The sequence below is a fragment of the Symphalangus syndactylus genome, chromosome 22 (genome assembly GCF_028878055.3).
Source record: "Symphalangus syndactylus isolate Jambi chromosome 22, NHGRI_mSymSyn1-v2.1_pri, whole genome shotgun sequence".
In the NCBI taxonomy this organism is placed as follows: domain Eukaryota; kingdom Metazoa; phylum Chordata; class Mammalia; order Primates; family Hylobatidae; genus Symphalangus; species Symphalangus syndactylus.
Window position 1 is genome coordinate 31,845,505 of NC_072444.2, and position 14,901 is coordinate 31,860,405.

The following is a 14,901-nucleotide window of genomic DNA, read 5'->3' on the forward strand; positions in this document are numbered from 1 at the left end:
ATCTACATTCACTAGGGAGAAGATCACTACAGATTTACAGATTTACAGATTTTGAGTTTTATTTTCCTTTTGTTAACATAAATACAGTTTTGCTCATTGAAGTTCTTATTTCAGAGCCTGACTTTCTCATTGAAACCATGGCTGCTTGGTCCCAGGCTCTCCACATGAGATAATGAATGTGCAAGCACTTTGGGGGGAAAATAAGTGCCTGACACCTGACCTAAACACGTTTGTTTCCTTTTTATTCTCATCATCATCAGCATCATCCTCATCAAAACTACCTAAAAACACAATGACGGAGCAATGGAGTGAAAATGACAAGGTGTGTGTGTGTGTGTGTGTGTGTGTTGCCATAGTTTCCAGATAGCCTACTAGTCTATGTTAGTCTATTAGTCGGCTTGGGCTTCCCATAACAAAACACGACAGTCTGGGTGACTTAACCCATTTCCCATTTAGAAAAATAAAAATAAAAATTGCAACTTGCTGCCAGTGCAGTATTCTTGGGGCAAATGGGAAATGGGTTAACAACAGAAATTTATTGTCTCAGTTTTAGAGGCTGGAAGTCTCAAATCCAGGTGCTGGCAGAGAGGTGAGGGCTCTGTTCCTGGCTTACAGACAGCCGCCTTCTTGCTGCATGCTCATGTGACCTCTTCTTTTTGTGCCTGCAGACAGTGCCCAAGCTCCAGCATCTCTTCTTCTAAGGACACTAATTCCACTGGATTAATTCCACCCTTATGAACTCATTTAATGTTAATGACCTTTTATAGGCTGCATCTCCAAACACAGTCACATGGGGATTAGAGTTTAAGCACATGACTTTGGGAGGGACACAAACAGTGAATACACAGAGGATTGAGTTTGATTCCATAAGAAGCAGAATCTAAAGTCTTGAGTTGTTGAAGGTGAAAGCACTGACGCTAGAGGAAAGGACAGGATGGGAGGGAGAATGAGGAGGAGAAGCCTGCTAAATCTTTAGCATAAAAAACACAGTCAGGAAGCTAGAATTCAGAGGGAGACTCATCCATGCCAAGCTCCATGATGTCAGGTGTAGCCTTTTGCTTAGTCAGAGAACTTGCCTCCACAGAAGGCTTAACTCCTGCACATGCACCACACAGTAGTAACAAGCCCCCAACACCTCACAGCAAAAATCATCAGTGAAGACAAAGGCAACAGGAAATGCAAGAGCAGAGTCATTTTTGGAGAATGATCTTGCCCAGATCCAATGAGAGAGGGAGTTGGGACATGCCAATAGAAACCAGAACTGTTATTCTCACTCATCTGCTGAGATCCAAGGGTCTCATTTCTTTTAGGGTTTTCCTGAAGGCATCCATTTTCAGCCCTATAATTTTTAGGCTCTGTCACAGTAGTTTATGAGAGTAATTATGTTTATCCTTTATTTGGCTAAAACTAATGAACCAATGATAAACAACTCAGCATTTTCTTCTCTGTTGAATAATGAATATTAATTAACCTGTCAAAAAAGGACTGGCACTCATTACCAAATATAGCATTGACTTACTTGCATGCCAAGGCATGAAAAGGCTGCCATGGGTTTTGAAAGGGAAGTGTGTTCAGATGCTGTCAGAATACTTGCATTGCCTATGGAACCAGTTTGTGGTCTCAGCCACAGGAGCTACGAGGGACTGAGTTTTGACCCCAAACACCTGATTGGAATTTGAATCTTCTGTTGGCATCATAGCCGCTCATCAAACTTCTCAGTGGGTGATTTGAAAATGTCTGTGCTTGGAAAATGTGCCACCAGCAAGCACCAGGAACTCGGCCAAGGGCAACTGCAGTGCCATCTTTGGTGACATATGGTGGTATCTGCATTTTGATAGAGCCGACATATGGATTCTAGGCTTCTCTTCTTGGGAGGAAGGATGGTGTGGTGAAGAGGGAGCTGTTGATCCATGAATTGGGCATCTGCACAAACACAGTGTATTTGGCCTGGGCATTGAGTTGGCTTTATTCTGAGCATTCTTCAGCTGGCATTTGTGAAGGCTGTATCTCCCATTAGATAAGCAATGGTGGGTTTGACCTGGCCAAAAGGGAGCAATAAAATAAGGATAAGTGTCATGTCGTTTTTGTATTTTTGTAAGACTTCAGGAAACACTTTTTAAAATACAAAACAGAACTGACTTGCAGGAAATACTAGGAAATTAAATGATTTCATATTATAAGTCAAAATTTTTTAAAATAAAAATTAATCTTGAGTGAATGGGAATGTGAAAGGAAGATAATAAAATACTAATTTTCTTTTGGCCAGACGTGCCTCGACTAATGGCTTGTTCCTGTAATCCCAGCACTTTGGGAGGCTTAGGTGGAAGAATTGCTTAAGGCCAGGTGTTCAAGTCCGCCTGGGTAACATAGTGAGACCCCCATTTCTAAAAAAATTTAAAAAATTATCTGGGCATGGTGATGCATGCCTGTAGTCCCAGCCACATTGGAGACTGAGGTAGGAGGATTTCTTGAGTCTAGGAGTTTGAGGCTGCAGTGAGCTATGATCTTGACACTGCACTCCAGCAGGACAAAAGAGCAAGACCCTGTCAAAAAAATATTAACTTCTCTGTGATCATGAGGAAGGACTCCTGCACTTTATCCCTTAACTCAGCCATAGTTTCAAGGGACCATGTGGAATCAGGAAGGTCAACTGAGCATGTCCTGACTTGCCCTTTAGGACCTGGGCTGGTCTCTGCCACTTCACTCAGAATGCTGACACATAGGACACTCAACTGAGAATCAACCGCTCAGGGCCAATTTTTTTTTAATTACCAAAGAGAAAACCAAAGTTATAAAGCATTTATGACTCAGACCTGACATTGCACCTCATTTATCTACTCCCAGGCTGGAACAGTGCTCTTTCTACTCTATCAGCTTAGCTATGCCTTGAAGTTGAAGAATAAAGACGAGAGCAAGGGGTAGGAGAGAGAGAAGAGAAAGAAACAGAGAGTGTGCAAGAGAGAGAGCAAGAGTGAGAGAGAGAGAGAAAGAGAGAACAATACCAGGAATGAAACAGTGGTGGCATTTTTGTGCATGGTAAGGTAGTGTGGGGTTTAGAGGGAACATAGTCTCCACACCAACATTCTCATTTCTGACACCAATTGCAAATTCAGGAGGTTTCCAAAACCATTCTCAATTTCAATAATTTTTTAGGACTTGCAGAACTCAGTGAAAGGTGCTGTTATAGTTTATCATGAGGAATTGCTGCATATTACAATCAGCCAAGGGAAGAGGCACCTGGGCAGAGTCTGGCAGGTTCCAAATATAGTTTCCAGATGATATGGTTTGGCTCTGTGTCCCCACCCAAATCTCATCTTGAAGTGTAATAAACCCCATGAGTCTCAGGAGGCACCTGGTGGGAGGAAATTGACTCATGAGGGTGGGTGTTTCCTGTGCTATTCTCATGATAGTGAATGAGTCTCACGAAATCTGATGGTTTTCTGAACGGGAGCTCCCCCAGACAGGCTCTCTCTTGCCTGCTGTCATGTAAGACGTTCTCATGAAATCTGATGGTTTTCTAAGGGAGAGCTCCCCCGGACATGCTCTCTCTTGCCTGCCGTCATGTAAGACGTTCTCATGAAATCTGATGGTTTTCTAAAGGGGAGGTTCCCTACACACGCTCTCTCTTGCCTGCTATCATTAGGACATGACTTTCCTTTTCCTTTGTCTTCTGCCATGATTGTGAGGCCTCCTCAACCATGTGGAACTGTGAATCCATTAAACTTCTTTCCTTTATAAATCACTCAGTCTCGGGTATGTCTTTATTAGCAGTGCGAGAACAGATGAATACACAAGGTGTCTCCTCCCTATAGAGCCCTGGACAGTGCTAACTCCTCCCTCCTCCCAGCCATGACATGTGACAATGCACCTGGACTATTTTCACAGGGAAGCTCACCTGAGCCTTGTTGTCAGGAGTCTGCCCTCATTGTGGCTTCATGAACAGCTGCCCACATGGTTGACCTTTAGCCTCCAGCCCTCCAGAAGAGGAGTATATACTGCATGCCCCAAAACCCTCATCACAAAGCACATTGCTAGGCTGTCCAGTGGCCAACCCCAGGTAAATAGACACATCCTTATCAGAAGGGAAATGCCGGGGGCCTACACACCATGTCTCAGCAGCTAGGGACAAAAACCAGACCTTTCTTTGGGCAAGGTTAAGTCATTTACTGCACAGGCAGTGACCATTAGCCCAATAATTTTGAGCAGGGTTTAGTGAGGAATGAACTAAGATGAGGCAGAAGAGTTCTGCAAACCCTTCTAAAAAATTATCGAAATTGAGAATGGTTTTGGAAACCTCCTGAATTTGCAATTGGTGTCAGAAGTGAGAATGTTGGTGTGGACTGTGTTTCCTCTAAACCCCACACTACCTTACCAGGCACAAGTGACCAAGTTATGAAGGACCTTGAGTCCGTGCTGGGCACTCAAGACTTTATCCTGAGAACAGCAGCAAATGGGCCCTTAAGGTGTTCAAGCAGGATCCAATATTGGTATTAGAAAGCCAATGACCACAGGATGGAGGAGGAAGGATGGGAGGCAGGGCAGGGGCAGACAAGGCGAGAAACCCAAAGCGAAGAAGACAAGGCAACGAGCCTCCACCTCGAAAACAGCCAAACTCACTCTCCAAAGGATGAGGACTTTGTCTCTGAAATCAAAACTCAGTCTCAGAATTGATTTTTTTGAAAAGTCTATTTTTTTTTCTTGACATACTTATTGTCAACAGGATTGAAAACGTAAGAAAAAAGAGTTGAATTTTAGAATTTAACATTCGACATCTCTTTATTAGTAAGACATGCTAGTAAGCAGACTGGGCTTTCAGTGTGATGCAAGATGGAGTCGCAGGCATGTGGATTGTGATGTCCTCAACACAGAGTGGCGTGAGGATGCAGGAATGATGCTCCATAAAGGGCCAGCATGCATAGGAGATGTGAGGGGGGGAGTGTGATTCTCCCCAGCTGAACCTGGAGGAGGGACAAACATCCCTTCTCTGTTCCATGAGCACTTCTCATGAGAGAAGCTCTAGGTCATCTGGGTTTTCCTAGATAATGATGACCTCATTTTCTTTCGACTCAGGATACTTTTTGAAGACCTCTATGTCTCTCTGAATTTCTATTAAGAAATCCATTTATTTACAGGAATCTTCTAAGAGCACTTTGTTAACCATACGAATGGTGTAGGTGAGGAAAAATAATTTTCTCCTCCACTCGTCGTTGAGTTCTTAGCTGAGACTCCCGGGAAGAAAAAAACAGATTATCAAGAGAAAAATGGACAGAAGTTTAATTGCATGTACAAGTATATGTTCTGTACACATGAGAAATAACCCAGAGGGTTGAGTAAATCTCTAGAGTAGATCTCAAAACAGTAGTTTAAACTTCAGGCTCAAATACCATTCTTCTCTGAAACAAAGAAAGAAGGATGTGAGAAAAGACCTGTTAAAGAGAAATAACCAAAGCCTGGTGCCTTCACATGCGCCTGCAGTCCCAGCTTACTTTTTCTTCAGTCGGCTCTCCTTTTTATTAAGCAATTTTATTTTTTAAGATAACTTCAATTTATCTTTAAATAGTTCTAAATCTAAAAAAGGCACCAAGATGTGAAGCCTCACTCCCCATGTCCTGCCACCCAGTTTCTCTTCCCAGAGGCAGCCACTGTTTCTACACACACACACACACACACACACACACATACACACACACTCTCTCTCTCTCTTTCCCCTTTTTCTTTTTACTTTTTTTTTTTTTTTTTTTTTTTTTTTTTTGCTGAGATGCAGTCTCCCTCTGTCGCCCAGGCTTGAGTGTGGTGGCACGATCTCGGCTCACTGCAACCTCCACTGCCGGGTTCAAGTGATTCTCCTCCCTCAGCCCCATGAGTAGCCGAGATTACAGGCATGCACCACCATGCCCGGCTAGTTTTTGTGTTTTTGGTAGAGACGGGGTTTCTCCATGTTGACCAGGCTGGTCTCGAACTCCTGACCTCAGGCGATCTGGCCACCTCGGCCTCCCAAAGTGCTGGGATTACAGGCACGAGCCACTGCGCCAGGCCCCCTTTTTCGTTTTTTAAAATCATACAACAATAGCATATGCTACACATTTTGCCCCTGACTTTTGTTTCCATTTTATGATATATCTTGTTGTTTCCCTCATAGTTCATTTAGGAAGCATTCTTGCCCCTCCGTATAGCTTTATAACATTCCACTGCATGGAGAGCCCAGTATTCACTTGATCAATCCCCTTTTGTTGGATATATAGGTTGCTTGCTGAGGGATCTTGTAGATATGTTGCAGCCCTTGAGTCCACTGGTAAAAATCATAGATGTAACTCCATTCATCTTATGGGATACATTGTAACATTACTGTGAATGGAAACCCAGTATCCTTCTGGGTGATTCAAAGGTTACTGTAATAACAGTCAATACAAAGGAAACAATGTTAATGAATTCTCCATAGATGCGTTAGCCTGTCCCAGGTGAAGCTTGTTGAGGCTGCTCTACAGTGTTAAAAGACATAGTACCTCCCACTGGGGACTTTCTTGGAGAGACTTAGTAGGTCAAATCATCACGGGGGGTGACAAATGTGAGTGGGGGAACCAGCCTGGTTCAAACGAGCATGTTCAGCTCAACCACCACCAGGCTGTGTGTGTCCAACAAAAACAGGTGTCTTGCCTGTTTTGTGTCTCAGTTTCCTCACATGTTAAATGGGGATTATGGAGCTCGGTGTGGTGGCTCATGTCTATAATCCCAGTGACTCAAGAGCCTGAGGCAGGAGGATCACTGAGGCTGGGAATTTGAGGCCAGCCTGGGCAACGTAGTGAGACCCCACCTCTGTTAAAAAAAAAAAAAGAAAAGAAAAAGAAAGGAAAAGAAATGGGCAGGAAAAGGACCTTAAACAAAGCTAAGCCTTGTTATATAGATTTAAGTCAATGCCTCCTTCATTGATGAAGGCTCTTTAGTGATATGGGGGTAAACCTAGCAATTCTCTCCCTGGTGCAGAGAGGGAGACACCCTTCCAAAAGGGGATTTATTTTACAGATGTAAATCTCTCTTGCAAAAGGGTAGCTTTTTAGTCATATTTGTTTTGGGGGTGGCATGTTTTGTTCTCCAGCAATAGCTTTGCATTACCAATAGTTTGAAGGCAGGTCACTGGCTCGATATTTTTATTTCTGTTCTGTATTTCTTCATCCTTGGGGAGCCACAAAATATTTTAGTGGGTAATGGGAGAAGGGTAGAGAAGGAATCCATAAAACACAAACCACACTAGAAATCTTGATGATTTGGACTGGAATATTCTGATCTGCCCCTGAACTGAGTCCTTTGCAGGAATCTGGTGCTTTTAGATGCAGAATGTGCCATGGAAGAACTCCAGAGACACCTGGAAGACAACACTGTACATACTCTCGTCCAAAAAGCATCCACAAAAGCTCCCTTATCAGCAAGGCAGGCAGCAAATCTCTAGAAGACAGGAGGAAAAGAGTCAAGGAGCCGGAGGATACCAGCTCGCTGAGCAAGCAAAGCCTTGGCAAAATCACTGAGAGGGAACCTGTACTTACATTAACACTTCTGTTATAATTCAGTGAAGTTGCAAGAAGCGACAAGAAATTACTGATTAAGTCTCATTGGGAAGAGGTTCTAGTACAACTTCCCAGAGTACAAACAAAGCTGAGTGATCCATAAGACACATCTCTGTCCCCCAAAGACAGAAAGAGACTCCACAGGAGGGGTGTCTCCAGGGACCTCGCCCCCCAGATAAGTACAGACAGTGGGCAATAGTGAGCTGGATGCAGAGTGGAGACAGCCACAGGGTCATTGCTATCTCTCTGTGGCATGGAGAGTCATTACAGGTGTCGCTAAAAAATGGAAAATGTGGCATTGGGGGAAGCTTGGAGTGATTATTTAAATGAAGGCTCATAAGATAGGTTAAAGAAGACAGTATTCTAAAAACAAGTAAGCCAAATTATCTTTCATGTTCAATTTATTTAGTCACTAATAGTTTTTTTAAAAAGGCTCTCAGAAGGAAGGATAATTAGCATTTCAGGAGACTGTTGTGGTCACTGTTGCTAGAGGGCAGGTTTGGCTGATGCCGTCCAGGCTCTAATCACAGACTTGCTTTTGGCTGGTGCAGGTTGGTCTGTGTGACTAGAGTGCCATCCATCCCAGGACCACCTGGGTTTATGACTCATTTTTTTCCATACCAGTGATGATATCAATTGCCCAGGAAAAGGCTTTTGTAAACGATATGGCTGCCTTTTCAAATCACCAAAATGCATCATACATATTTATTAAAATTCTGTCTTCATACCCACCCTTTTTTTGGTGAGATTTTCACATAAGCTTCCTTGGCTGCCATAACAAAAAACACCACAGTTAGGGTAGCTTAAACAACAGAAGTTTATTCTCTCTGAGTTCCAGAGGCAGAAGTCCAACATCAAGGCATTGGCAGCAGGTTGAATCTGTCCGCGCCTCTCCCCAGCTGCTAGTGGTGGCCGGCGATCTTCGCTTTCTTTAGCTTTTTGGAACATCACCCTGATATCTGCTCTTGTGTTTCCACGGCTGTCTTCTCCCTGTGTCTTTTCACATCATCTTTCCTCTGTGCACGTCTGCCTCTGTGTTCAAAGTTCCCTTTTATAAAGACACCAGTTATGGTGGATAAAGGCCCTCATTTTGACTTGATTATATCTGTAAAGATCCTGTTTCCAAATAAAATCACATTCCAAGGTGCTGCATTTTTGTCTTTTCTTGAGGGACGAAATTCAACCCATAACAGCCTTGCATTTGATTTCTGTAATGTTTGATTTCTTTCATGTTATCGGAGAAAGAAACTGAATTCCCGATGACCAAATGAAGCACTGAAAGACCCACATGGAAACTGCAGACCCTTCATGAATGCTGTTGGGTGGGTGGCCACCAGATTTTATTTGCCTGGTTCCTCTGCGGTCATTTGTAGCCCCCACCCATCCAGCTGCATAGCGTTGTTCATAGGGCAGAGCATTAGCTAGAAAGGGTAGAGAGGGCTGCAGTAAAGGAAGAGTCTTATCTGCCAGCTTGGCTGGCATTGTCTTTTTTTTTTTCCCCTGTTGTGGGATTAGGAGAGTGAGGGTTCCATACCATGTTCTGCCATATTGTCAAGGAAATTACAGATTTTGCATATAGCAGCACAGAACCATCCAAAGTCAATGATGATAATTACAGCACCTTCAAACTTGATTTCTCTGGCACTAAATGGACTGTGACGGGTGCATTTCTGGAAAACATCGCCCCACATCTTACTTGGTGGCACTCACATACATATAATGATGTTTTGTCCCGATTGAGTACAGCAAACTGGGTTCAGTGGAGCAAGCACTGGGCAGCTCAAAGGTGCTGTTGTGGCTTGGGAGGGAGAGATGACTTGGGAAGAATAAATACAGGTAGAGATGGAAAGAAAAAAAGACCCCTAGGAAGTGAAGTGCCCTGGCAAAGGTTGGTGGAGCTGGCAGTGAACCTGGAGGAAGTACAGAGGCCCAGAAATGAGTAAAGGTCTGTCTTCCTGCCCAGCGTCTGCCTCAGGTGCCCTCTTCTGACTTCTGAACTTCACAGTGCAGAGTTTAGAACAGCATCAAAGAGCACTGGCTTTACGATGGGGCAGACCTGGATATAGAGCCCAGATCAGACACTTCCCAGCTGTGTGACTTTACACAAATGTTTCATTTTCCCACTCTCTCTAATGGAAATGTTAAGACTTGTCTCAGAGAATTGGGATTAAAAGTAATAAAAATGGGGACATAGGAAAAATGTACAGCATATGGGAGGATAAAGTAGCTCCTTTTATAACCTGCTGCTTAGATGACGGGGTGGTCTGTGCTGATGAATAAAGCAAAGCTTGTGAACTAGAAGCTTGGCAGAAGAATCTTTGGACCGCTTCAAAGACTATGGGAATCTAAAAGTTCTTTACTGTGATATTGTGACCTGGTAGGGAAGTCTCTACTTTGAGATTCTAGAGCTGTTTAGAACAACAACAGCAACATAAGCATGACAAATAACACTTGTTTAGTCCTCCCACAAGGGTTACAAATAAATCTACTGCATTCTTCAACCTCGTTTGGGGGTTGCGGGGGGCTGGGGGAGGGCGGCTATTTTGGTCTCAAGTCAACTTCCCCCATAAGTATATTATTCTTTTGTATATACCAGATTTCAGAGTAAATCAAGGTACTGTTAAAGAACAAAATTATTCAATGATACTTGTTAAAACACAATAAGAAAGACTTTGTTCGGGATGATCATGAAAGGTATAAAGACTACTGCAATGGAGTCTTGCAGTGGGAGAGAGATTGGACTCAACTCTGAACACAGCCCATGCAAGAGGGAATTTATAGCCGAAGAGCAGAGTAGGAGTCAGTGGATGGAAAATGACTAGGAGGAAACATCACAGGTAGGGGGACTCTGGCTAAACCCACTTAACAGGATTCTTGCTGAAGACAAGCCAGGTGATCAGATGTCACCTGGGGGAGGTGGAGGATGAGGAAACTGATCAGTTATCAAGGGCGGGGGTCTAGGCTAAACTGACTTAGCAAGGTTTTTTAAATATATATATATAGCTAAATCTGGGTATACATCTCTATATATAGAGATATATAGATATATCTATAGATAGACTTGCTTTTAACTGGTGCACGTTGGTCTGTGTGACTAGAGTGCCATCCATCCCAGGACGACTGTTATCCAGGTTGATGATTCATTTTTTTTTTTTTGGTCATACATAGATATACATATAATATATATATTTATATATATTATATTTATATATAAATATATATATAATTATATATATTATATTTATATATAAATATATATATAATTATATATATATTTATATATAAATATATATATAATTATATATATTATATTTATATATAATATATATAATATGTATATTGTACTATAAAATTATATCAATTATATATAATATATAAAATTATATTACATATAATATATAAAATTATATTACATATAATATATAAATATATAAATTATATATAATATATTCTATTATATAATATATTTCATAAATTATATATATTATATCATATATTTCATAAATTATATATATTATATCATATAATACAATATATTATATATAATTTATATAATATATTATACATAATTTATACATATTATATAATTTATATATAATATAATATATATTTAATTATATATAATACATAATTATATATAATTTATATATAATATAGTATATATTTAATTATATATAATACATAATTATATATAATTTATATATAATACAATATATAATATATAATTTATATATAATACAATATATAATATATAATTTATATATAATACATAATATAATTTATATATGATATAATATATTATATATAATTTATATATAATATATTATATATAAATTATATATTAATATAATATAATTTTATATTAATATAATATAATTTAATTACATATAATATATTAATATTATAGTATATTATATATTATATAATATACTATAATATAATTTAATTATATATAATATATTAATATTATAGTAATATTATATTATAGTATATAATATATAGATAGCTAAAATTGGATTTTATTAGGAAGTACACAGATAGGCTGAAGGCTCAGGAGCCTGACTAAAGTTTGGTCAAGCAAAGAGTCAGTCCTGATTCTTGTTCAAAGGAAGAAGACACATCTTTTTTTCTCGGAACAATGTAAGTCCACTTTCTTGTTCAGTTGCCGTTTGTTCATTGATGACCAGCTGAATCATCCAGTGGCACTTGGCAGCCGAGGAGGTCTCCTGCATGGTAGGAGCCATAAGACTTTAATGAAGAGAGTTTAGTTTCTAAGAAAATAGACAGAAAACCAAAGACTAATATCTGGAACAAATTATAAACTTGGTTTCTGAGTCCAGAGGGCAGCCAGTCAAGATTTCTAGATGCTGGGTTTTAAGCATCTTCAGTGGAAGTGAGGACAGGCAGTGGCAATCTGAAAGATTTTCCAGGTGTGCAGTTTGGATGTGAGGAAGATCGTCCATACATTAGCTCTGGTGGTCGTTTTTCTGAAGTTTACCTCCACCTGTCCAACTTCAACTGGCAGAGCTTCAGGAAAAAAAGCAGTTTAATTTTAGCGATTCCAAGCCAGAAGGTTGAAAGAAAATTGGAGATACTAGCTTGGAGAATCATAGTCAGATATTGAAAGAAATTAGAAGAATATAGAATCCAGTCCAGAATGAAGACAGGTAATAAAACCTCAAAGAAAACAAACAGAGCTAGAATCTAACATTGAGTGCACTACAGTATTCTTCTAGAACATACTTTTTTTCTCTATACAGTCACCCAATTTCTATCAAAGATAATCAAAGTAAGACTAATCGATTTGCAAAATAAGTTTTGTCTCATTAAACGTGGCCTGAATATTTATGTAAGTGCAGCAAGATTAGTGACTGACCATATCGGCTCTTTTTCAGTTTGCTTTTCTGGAACTTTCAATAAGAAATCAAAGTTTAATCTGAGTCTTTTCCTGCAAAAACAAGAAAAGACTTTTAAGACTAAGAAGCTATATCAAGAACTTGCTATCAGGCTGCAAGCGTAACACAGATTTGAGTGAACTCCTTTCTTCATAAGGTCCTCAAAATTTCCCAGGATTACTAGGCCTTCCAAAAATTAACATGTTTTACTCACCTGTAAGTCTGAGAACTCAGACCAGTTTTTCCAAAGGGGGCTTTATTGGCTGTATGAAGCCAATCTTAGTTTTTAAAATCTGTCTGATAATATCTGAAAATATGACATTCTAGTCATAGCCTTGGTAATATAACAAGTGTTTCCAATTATGTCCTGTTATAAGGAGAACTCATTCTTATTGAATTTGTAGTTATTTGCACAACTATATTATTATAAAAAATAAAAATATTTATGAATAGTTTTCAAAGCCTGGAGGGATCAGCAGGGAAAATCTGCTTCAATTTTTGTTCACAAAAGTAAACATTACCAAGTTGCTGTAAACTAGAGATAGCTTAAAAAAAGTTTCCTTAAATCTAGAAAACAAAACATTTTAAACGTTGGCAATATTTAAATAAAAAATCATTTAAAAATTACCCTTATAAGTTCACTCAGTCTCATGTGATTAATTCTTTTTTTTTTTTCTTTTTTTTGAGACGGACTCTCACTCTGTCACCCAGGCTGGAGTGCAGTGGTGTGATCTTGGCTCACTGTGACCTCTGCCTCCTGGGTTCAAGCAATTCTCCTGCCTCAGCCTCCTGAGTAGCTGGGATTACAGCCGTCTGCCACCACGCCCAGCTAATTTTTGTATTTTTAGTAGAGACGGGGTTTCACCATGTTGGTCAGGCTGGTCTTGAACCCCTGACCTTGTGATCCACCCACCTCAGCCTCCCAAAGTGCTGGGATTACAGGCGTGAGCCACTGCGCCCGCCTCATGTGATTAATTCTTATTCTGCTTGATCTTAGGATAGCAGTTTCATGAAGTCATCAGTTTAATTAGAGTTCTGAAAATTCTTCATCCAGTCCAAAAGTATTATCTTAAAGTTGTTAGAAATCTGTAATCCAGAGTACTTGCAAAAGTCTTTTTTAATGAATCTCCTCAATGAGAAAGCAATTTTGAACTATTGCTAACTGCAAACACTTCTAGAGAAAAAGTAAAGTAAAATAATATCTGTCTATGAATGACAGAAACTTAAAACTACCATGGTTTAAGGTCTGATGAGAGCTCGTATAATAATGATGCAACTGATCAGGAAATTTGATTATTTCTGTGGCAAACAACATTTTAATGTAATACCAAGATTTTGACCAATAACATCAGATTTCTAGAATATAAAATTTTCAACAATTTTATATAATTTCTGGGACATGTATCTACAACATACCATAAAATTTTAAGTCAAGGAAGGATTACACAATTTCTTATTTGACAATTATTCCCATAGAATTTACAAATCAAATAAACCTTATTAGTTTAATATCTTTATTTTAGAAGTTAAGAGTCACATTCTTTGAGCTCTCCAGGGACTCACCTGGAAATCTCAAAGTTAATTTGAGGTCAAAAAGACACAATATAAAATTTTATTTTGGAAAGTATCAAAAAGGTCAAAAGGTTTAAACCAATTGAATTTATTTTGGTTATATATTTATCAAAGTGACAATAAAAGATTCCAAAAGCAAATATAGAGAGCTACATAGTTGTGATTTAAAACATTAGCTGTTTTAGTATTGAGAAGACTCAGTTTTCTTACATAATCAAAGACCTAATAAAATACATCAAAGTCAAGAGATTTTCTTGATAAAACACAAAATCTTTGCTTCCTAGGCCAATTACTTAAAAGAAAAAAAAACCTGGATATTCTCACACAAATACTTCAACAAAACTTTGTCATTCTAACAGAGAAGACCAGATTCTACTTTTGTATCAATCCACTATTAAAACTAATTTCTATTAAAATAGTATAAATACATTTATGCAATCTCAGTCAGCTTTGATGACACAAGATTTTCACAGCCTCTCTCTTTTTTTTAACTTTTACAACTGATGTGTTTCAGGCAATTATGCAATTCATTTTTATTGTGCAGTCTGCTCTCAGGTTAGATTGATGGTTTTATGGCCTTAAACATCTATCACAGGCAACACAAACCTATCTGACCAGCAAGTCCTGGCCAAAACAAACAAACAAACAAAAATAAACAAACAAACAAACAAACCAAAAACCTAGTATACTGACAATTCTCAAGACGTTTATATTTTTATCTTACCAACAATTTTTAAACTGGCTTTTATTTATCAACGATTATCCCTGATCACATTAACTTAAAAAACAGTTGGGCTGATTTCTATTTTTCTGAAAGTGAGTTTGGTAATACCATCAGAGATAAAAAAAAAAATGTATGCATAGCATACAAACAA